At 37.2% G+C, this 7,875-nt stretch overlaps 1 pseudogene; it reads left to right on the top strand.

Moving 5' to 3' along the window:
* Positions 1 to 1,518: 1,518 nt before the first annotated feature.
* Positions 1,519 to 7,263, top strand: LOC141499047 (sorting nexin-2 pseudogene; annotated as a pseudogene).
* Positions 7,264 to 7,875: the final 612 nt, after the last annotated feature.

Genomic DNA, 7,875 nt, shown 5'->3' with positions numbered 1-7,875 from the left:
CCATTAAATAATGGGATTAACTTTTAATGATTCCAACTTTGTTCCCTTCCAACCAGCTTCTCTCTCTCCCCTCACTTTAGACACAATTCCCACTGCCATAATCATTGGAAGGATTCCTCTAATTGGTGAATGATGATTATGCAATGAGAAATCATTGAATAAGTTGACTCTATTCTTTCATAAACATTTACTTGCTGTGAAGACATTAGTAGACACTTTCATTACTAGGTCATATAACTTACAAATCATAAAATTGGAAAACTTTTTCTTTATGTTTTTCAAACAGTACACTTTGAGAATGATCAAGTTTATTTAAGTTAATAATGCACCCTTCTGGAACCAAAAGCATTTTTGAACTACACACAGATCTTCTCTTGAGGAACTTAGAAAGGTATTAAAGAAGCATTTCTCCCTCCCATTTGTAGTGTTCTCAAATTCATTCAAAGTTGAGTTTCCTGATCCCCAACTCTCCCCTTTCTTTCTCACTCCTCCACTTCCCTCTAGCTTGTAGTCATATTCCAGGTTGTACAGCAGGGAGTCTTTTTTAATCTACCCAAATGGCATAACAAAACCCCAAACTCTTTTGGGGCTTAAAGGATTGGCCATTCCCTAAGAAAGAGAGTCACCACTAGTTCCCAATTAATTTCCTATTCCATCAGATTTAATCTTCTCTCTTTTCATTTTATAAATTTCTCATTTAAGTGGGTGACTACCTGGGTTTGAACACTGCAAGGCAGACAAGCAGGCAGGTAGAGAATGCAACTTCTGTAAGGGAATGGATGGAAGCCTTCCCAGATGAATATGAGGACCTATGGTTATCTCAAAAATTCCCTTTTTCCTCAACTCAAAGGAGAGAGAAATGGGCATATTGAATATGATCCTACAGGAATTAGGAGTTATATTAATACTTCATAATATCCTATTCATTTCTTAAGTTGGTGATGCCATAGTATCATGATTCCTGATACTCAAATGATTGAATCTGGGCAATCCATTTTTGCCTAAAGACTTCCGGGGAATAATTTATACTAAGTTGACTTTCTATAGCACTCACTCTCTTATCACCTAACCTATAGGGCAAATAGATAGCAGATACAGGTGTCTATCACAAATTCCACTTCATTGAGATTAAAATTGAAGTACCTTGAAGTAAAATTATTTCCCCATCATTCTTCAGAGGGGGCTCAGATCTATTGGCCTTTCATATTACAGAATAATATTGTTAGAAACATAGTGTGAACAGAATTGTCTAGTAATTCAGAAGATATCTAGCAGTTCTTCTTAAGTCACATAGAAGTAGAGATTTTACCATATCATGTTTCAGGTCTGATTCCAAGAAACACCTGGATTAATAATGGGCAAATAGATGGATGAGAAAAAAATGATTGGATGGTAATCTTAGAACAAACATTAAGACAGTTCTGTGAGGGTTGCAGTTTGTTAGAATTTTAGAAGTTGAAGAGTTTGTTTGAGCCCGATCTCGATGACAGAAAAGCAAGTTGAGACTTAACTGGAGAAATGACTAGTATAAAGGCATTACATAAAGGTAATGGCAGGGTAAGGAATAGATCCTTTGTCTCTTACAATTTGAGATATTAGAATAAAGACTGGATTTGGAGTCAGAGGATGTGATTTCAGTAACAGAAATATTGTTTGAATTGATAAATAGAAATATACATAGCATGGGTTACATCTATATATACATATATTTATAAAATATATACATACATATGTTTATAAATATATACACATATATGTACATATTTGTTTCAAATGGTGGCCTTCTCTGATGTGGGTTGAAGGGAGGGAGGGGAAACAGTTTGGAAGTTTAAATTAAAAAAATTTAGCTTAATTATTTGAAATTAATTAATTATTTTTTTCCTAGTTACATGTAAAAACAATTTTTTTAGGTTTTTGCAAGGCAAATGGGGTTAAGTGGCTTGCCCAAGGCCACACAGCTAGGTAATTATTAAGTGTCTGAGACCAGATTTGAACCCAGGTACTCCTGACTCCAGGGCCAGTGCTTTATTCACTGTGCCACCTAGCCGTCCCGTAAAAACAATTTTTAGCATTCTTTAAAACTTTGAGTTACAAATTCTCTCCCTTCTTTTCTTCCCACCCCACCTCTGGGAAAGCCAACAATTTGATGTGTTATAAACATGTATTTTAACCTAATTAATTTCAATTTTAATTTAATTTAATTTTGAATTTTTTTATGTTTCCCCTAATCTTGCTCCCCCCCCCCAGAAGGCAGTCTGTTAGTCTTTACATTATTTCCATGGTATATATTGATCTAAATTGAATGTAATGAGAGAGAAACCATATCCTTAAGGAAGTAAAATAAATTATTGTGCCTGATTGTTGCATTAATGAAATGAGCAAGTCCATCAGGGTGGGTCATCACTCTCATGTTGCTGCTAGGGTGCACAGTGTTCCTCTGGCTCTGCCCATTTTGCTCAGTATCAATCTATGCAAATCTTTCTGGGCTTCACTGAATTCCCATCCCTCCTGGTTTCTAATAGAACAAAAATGTTCCATAACATACATATACAACATTTTGATAAGCCATTCTTTATTTGAAGGGCATTTACATTAATTTCCAATTCTTTGCCACCACAAAAAGAGCTGCTATAAATATTTTTGCACGAGTGATGTTTTTTAATACATTACTAAATTTTCTTGTTTAAGAGTAAACATAATATCCCCTCCACCCCAAAAATATAGACCATCATGAAAAATAAAGGAAAGAGAAAAAAATATGTTTCAGTCAGTATTCTGATACCATCAACTCTGTCTCTTTATGATAAGTCCATCATAAAAGTTACTTCCATATTTTTGCATTGTTGCTGTTATTGATTGTAATTCCCTCCATCCATTCCTCTCCACTGCCATATATTATATTTTCTCTCTCCTTTCTCTCTCTCCTGTCCCTCTTCTAAAATGTGCTATAGGATAGCTGAGTAGCACAGTGGACTGATCACCAGCCCTGGGGTCAAGAGGCCCTAAGCCCACATACCACCCCCGAGACTCTTGCAACCACTAGGTCCCATGGTCCTGGACAGGCCACCCAACCCCAGCCCCTTGCAAGAAGTAAAAAAAGAAAATGGGTTATATCTGACTATTCTCTCCTATGATCTACCCTCTCCCCTATTACCCACATCCCCCCTTCCCCCTTTCCCCCTTCTCCCCTTCTCTTCTTTTTGTTTTTTGCAAGGCAAATGGGGTTAAGTGGTTTGCCCAAGGCCACACAGCTAGGTAATTATTTGTATTTACCATAGGATTTGAACCCAGGTACTCCTGACTCCAGGGCAGGTGCTTTATCCACTATGCCACCTAGCCACCACCTAGCTGCTCGCCCCTTCTCTTCTTTTTATTCTGGACATCTATACCCTATTGAGTGTGTATGCTGTTTTCTCTCTGAGCCATTTCTGATGAGAGTGAAGTTTCCCTCATTCCCCCTCGCCTTCCCCCCTTCCATATCATTGCAAAAGCTCATTGTAAAAAAAAATATCTTTTATACAAAATATCTTAGACTATTACACCTCTCCTTTCTCTTACTCCTAGTACATTTCCCTTTTTTTCCATTGACTCCATTTTTACACTATATTATATCTTCAAATTCAGTTCTCTCCTGTGTTTCATCTATAAAAGCTCCTTAAACCTGCTCCATTAAATGAGAAGTTTCTTATGAGTATTAACAATGTCATTTTTCTATGCAGGAATACATGCAGTTCATCATCATTAAGTCCCTCATATTTTACCTTTCTCCTCTGCTCTCTACATTTCACTTGTACTTGAAGGTTGAACTTTCTGTTCAGCTCTGGGCATTTCAACAGGAACATTTGAAATTCCCCTGGTTCATTGAAAGTCCATCTTTTCCCCTGGAAGAGGATGTTCAGTTTTGCTGAGTAGTTGATTCTTGGTTGCATTCCAAGCTCTTTTGCCTTCTGGAATATTATATTCTAAGCCTTATGAGCCCTTAATGTAGTTGCTGCTAAGTCCTGTGTGATCCTGACTGCAGCTCCTTGATATTTGAATTGTGTCCTTCTGGCTGCTTGTAATATTTTCTCTTTGCTTTGGGAGTTCTGGAGCTTGGCTATAATATTCCTGGGTTGTTTTTTGAATCTCTTTCTGGGGGAGATCAGTGGATTCTTTCAATTTCTATTTTACCCTCTGCTTCTAGGATATCAGGGAAATTTTACTGTAGGATTTATTTAAAAATGAGGTCAAGGCTCTTTTCCTGATCATGACTTTCAGGTATTCCAGTAATTTTTAAATTATCTTTCCTTAGTCTGTTTTCCAGATCAGTTATTTTTTTCAATGAGATGTTTCACATTTTCTTCTGATTTTTCATTCCTTTGGTGTTTAAGTATTGTGTCTTGACTTCTCATAAAGTCAACAGCTTCCTTTAGCCCCATGCTACATCTGAAGGATTTGTTTTCCTCAGAGAGCTTTCTTATCTCCTTTTCCATCTGGCCAATTCTGCTTTTTAAAGAATTCTTCTCTTCAATAACTTTTTGAACTGTTTTATCCATTTGACCTATGCTGGTTTTTAAAATATTGTTTTCTTCAGCATTTTTTTGAATCTCCTTGACTAAGCTGCTAACTTCATTTTCATGTTTTTTCTGTATCTCTCTCATTTCTTTTCCCAATTTTTCTTCTACCCCCTTACTTGATTATCAAAATCTTTCTTGAGCTCTGTCAAAGACTGAGCCCAACTTTTGTTTTTCATGGAGTCTTTAGATGCAGGAGCTTGTACTTCCTCATCTTCAAATTGAGGATGATTCTTGGGATCATAGACAAAGAATTTCTCTTTTTTTCTGTTTACTCAATTTCCAGCCTGTTCCTGGTTTGGGGGTACTTCCTGAGCTTTTGAATATTATTGGGACACCTGCTTTGGGGTTTTTTGGGACACCCTACTGGGTCCTTCAAGGTCTTATGCTCTTTTGCCTGTGCTTTGATATGTAGATGACCACAGGCACTCACCTCTGCCCTGGAGCTGTGAGGACGACCCCTGCTATCTTAGTGTGGAAGGCCAAACTATAACTTGGATCTGAGTGTGGGCAAACAGCACAGTCCTGCCCAGGGAGAGCAAAGAGATTTCTGCAGTCTCCCCTGACCCCCTTACTGTCTGTGGGCTATATTCTGGAGGTGCAGTCTGGTTTTCCCCGATTCTCGCTGCAGGTTCTGTGGCCTGTGCTCCTCACTCCACACTCATTCTGGTGGAGCAGAGTTCTCTCACAGTCCCTTCAAGCCGTTGCTTGTGATCCCTGGGCTGGGCTTCACTGGGCTGCACTGTGGTCCTGGTGAAACACACCTTTCCTGTGGAACTTCTAAGTTATCTTGGACTGGGAAAATGTATCACTCAGTCTTTCTGTGGGTTCTGCCCCTCTAAATTTTGCTAGAGTCATAATTTTTTGGCTTTTGGAGTTTTGGGGGAAGGAATTGGGGGAAAATGCTGCTTCACGCTACCATCTTGGTTTCCCCCCCAATTTAATTTTTTTTAAAAAGCACAGTATGTGGAGTTATTTTTTCAAATATTAGTGCATCTCAAGGCTGAGAATGGAGGGATCAAGGGCCCAAATCTCTGTGTTGTCAAAAAAACAAGTCTAGATGCCACTTAAGATGCCTCATTTTTCTAACATTTTTGTGTCCATTTAATATATATCCTTCATTTTCGAAGAAGACTACTTATAGATTTCCTGAAGATTTTCCTTATGTCCCTTACATCTCTCTTATTTTTACCTAAACAATGTTCCTCATCTAGTGGTATTTTCTACCTGCTTTCAAGTATCAGTCACTTTCCTGGATACTGGATCAAGAAAACCCCAACACACAAAATAGGGACCAACAAGTAGAAAAATCAGAAGCACATAAGGATTAATAGGAGCTGAAGCTGACTCTGATGTGACAGTCAGGTGTGAGGTGTTGGGAAAACTCCCAAGTGAAGGATATGAGAGGCTGAGATGGTCATCACTTCACTTCAACTTGATTAAGAATGTTAGATCTGGGTGCCTTTTGGATAAAGGTCATGGTTAAGGCTCTAAGATCAAATGAGATCATCATGATTTCAGTGAGAAGATAGAATGAACTCTAAGGGGAAGCATCTTGCCCCATAAATCATAGTGAAAAAATGCCTAGGAAAGAAGAGATAAGCAAGCAGCCAGAAGTATAGAAGAGCCATCTAAGCCAGTGACTTAAGAGCCAAGACTACAAGAATGTGGTAGAAAATGTAATCCAGGGTATTTCTGCCTTCCATTTTTCCTTTATTGATGGCATGAATGCTTATATGGTATATGAACTAACAACAAAGGTTTCCCCTATCCTTGTTCAATGAGAATGAATTTTCAGTTAAAAAGTTTAGTAACATTCTTGGTTGCACAATAAATTAACCATAAGCTACTTACATGTTGGTTATAGTTTGTTTCTGGCTACAAAGGTATTGTAGGCATGACCAAAGTAAAAACTAGAAAAGAAGATTTGTCATCCACAGAATTTGTAGAAAAAAGGAGAGTAGCCCTTGAGAGGAATCTCAAGATGAGTGAAACTTAAAACAGTTCCTAAAGAGTTCTGAACTACCAAGAGTAGTTACTACTTAGTTTCTGAGTGGAGTAGGGATATTGAGATGGTGAAGAGGTTGCCAATGTTGTCAACAAAATGATAATCAAGATAAATGAAGGCATAGTTGGAGGAAAAGAAACAGAAGTTTGAGAATCTGGATCAGCAATTTAGGATATACTTCATGCCAGTTGTTGAAGCCCTTGTAACAGAAAAGAACTTTCAGCCCATACAGCTGCCTTTGCTAAAAGTTCCACCATGTTGATTTTGAGGACCATGCTGCTTTATCTAGTCTTAATGACTGAGATTGAAGAGAAGATTGACCAGTTACTTCAGGAACAATCTTTTGATGAGTTTCATGTGTTTTCGAAACTACCTCATGACTACATTTATCTTATTGCCTAAGTAAAAGTGCTTTTGATCATTGAATGAAACTTTGGAAGAAGTAGGATTATGCTCAAATTACTTTGTAGAAACAAAGCTAAGTTGAAGCAAAAATGATGTTTTCCAACAAACAAGATAAAATATAGAAGACTAAAAAATGAAATCATAGAGTGGAAAGCCAAAGTTCAGCAAGGAGAGTCAGACTTTGAACTGATCTCCAAAACTATAAGAAAGAAAATTGGAAGATTTGAGAAGGAATGAGAGAAAGGATTTAAAACTGTAATTATCAAATATTTGGAATCATAAATAAAAATACAATAACCATTGAAAAAGTATAGGGAGTCATCACAACCTGGTCAAAGTCATTGCCTAGCAAGGTGACTTCAAAGGATTCTCTGTATTTTTTTCCCCCTCAGGTATGCTAAATTCCATAATGCAATTACTTTAAAATCATCTAAATGAACCACTGTGTATTTTAGGAATCAGCATGTGACTTTTTATATACTTTGACATTTTATTAGCAAGCTGTATGTTCTGAGCCTCTTTGAATTAAGTGGACTGTGTCATGACATTCTGTGGTACTTTGCTAAATTGAACACCATTGTTTTAATACAGGCATTAAATTGCAAGGCCAGTTTATAATGTGTTCTTTATTACTACACCATTTTTTGACATCTTGAAATCAAATTATAATTGCACTGATTAATGTTCACTTATACATTCCTGTATAGAATCATGATTTTGTGATTACAATAATAAAAGGTTTTTACATTGTGAAAAAAAAGTTGGCAGATAGGTGGCAAAGTGGATATGATGTTGGGCCTGGATGTGGGAAGACTTATCTTCATGAGTTCAAATCCATCCTTAGATATATACTACATGTGTGATCCTGGGCAAGTCATTCAACCCTGTTTGCCTCAATTTCCTCATCTG

This window comes from Macrotis lagotis, chromosome X (assembly GCF_037893015.1).
Source record: "Macrotis lagotis isolate mMagLag1 chromosome X, bilby.v1.9.chrom.fasta, whole genome shotgun sequence".
In the NCBI taxonomy this organism is placed as follows: Eukaryota; Metazoa; Chordata; class Mammalia; order Peramelemorphia; family Peramelidae; genus Macrotis; species Macrotis lagotis.
This window is presented reverse-complemented; position numbering and strand designations above follow the sequence as displayed.